This window comes from Oncorhynchus masou, unplaced genomic scaffold, assembly GCF_036934945.1.
Source record: "Oncorhynchus masou masou isolate Uvic2021 unplaced genomic scaffold, UVic_Omas_1.1 unplaced_scaffold_6267, whole genome shotgun sequence".
Lineage (NCBI taxonomy): Eukaryota > Metazoa > Chordata > Actinopteri > Salmoniformes > Salmonidae > Oncorhynchus > Oncorhynchus masou.
In genome coordinates, this window is record NW_027012697.1 from 17,501 (window position 1) to 18,563 (window position 1,063).

The 1,063-nt window shown below is 51.6% G+C and overlaps 1 pseudogene; it reads left to right on the forward strand.

The window, feature by feature from the left end:
* The window catches only part of LOC135536517 (thymidine phosphorylase-like), a 1,862-nt pseudogene extending 1,054 nt beyond the window's left edge, over positions 1-808 (forward strand).
* Positions 809-1,063: the final 255 nt, after the last annotated feature.

Consider the following 1,063-nt stretch of genomic DNA (forward strand, 5'->3'; position numbering starts at 1 on the left):
CACACACACACACACACACACACACACACACACACACACACACACACACACACACACACACACACACGCACACACACACACACACACACACACACACCATCCAGCGACGTGCAGGTAGGTCACAGAGTCACAGTGGGTGGGATGCCAGATAAGGCAAGTTATTATAGGTCTGCAGCAGACAACCCCCACACACTTTAGACTGAGTATCAATAGTCAAGCTCAGGCCAAAACCTGCACTCTACTCTACAGTTGAAATTCTGATCTGTGTGTGTGTTTGTGTGTGTGTGTTTGCGTGTCTGTGCGTCTGTGCGGTGTGTGTGTGTTTTGGAGCCATGCTGATGGCAATCTGGCTGCAGGGAATGGTAGCAGAGGAGACTCTCGCACTGACGAAGGAGATGATGATGTCAGGGAAGTGATGTCATGGCCGGCAGAGTGGGAGGGGCTAGTGGTGGATAAACACTCGACAGGTGGAGTGGGGGACAAGATCAGCCTGGTGCTGGCTCTGCTCTGGCTGCCTGCGGCTGCAAGGTACCTGCCTGGATACACCTGTGTGTGTGTGTGTGTGTGTGTGTGTGTGTGTGTGTGTGTGTGTGTGTGTGTGTGTGTGTGTGTGTGTGTGTGTGTGTGTGTGTGTGTGTGTGTGTGTGTGTGTGTGTGTGTCTGTGTGTGTCTGTGTCTGTGTCTGACTATCAGAAGCTGTGTCCATAGGTACCCATGATAAGTGGCAGAGGTCTGGCACACACAGGCGGCTGCCTTCGACAAACTGGAGTCCATCCCTGGCTTTAACGTCTATCAGTCAGTACAACAGGTACTCTCTCTCTCTCCCTCTCTCCCTCATCTCTCTCTCTCTCCTCTCATCTCTCTCTCTCTCTCTCCTCTCTCTCTCTCTCCATCTCTCTCTCCTGTCTCTCTCTCTCTCTCATTTACAAGTTATTAACGTGTGATATTGTGGTACCATCCTCAGCTGCATCGAACTGGAGGAGGTTGGCTGTTGCATTGTAGGACAGACAGATAACCTGAGCCTGTCATGTACGCTCTGAGAGACGTTACGTCTACAGTCGAC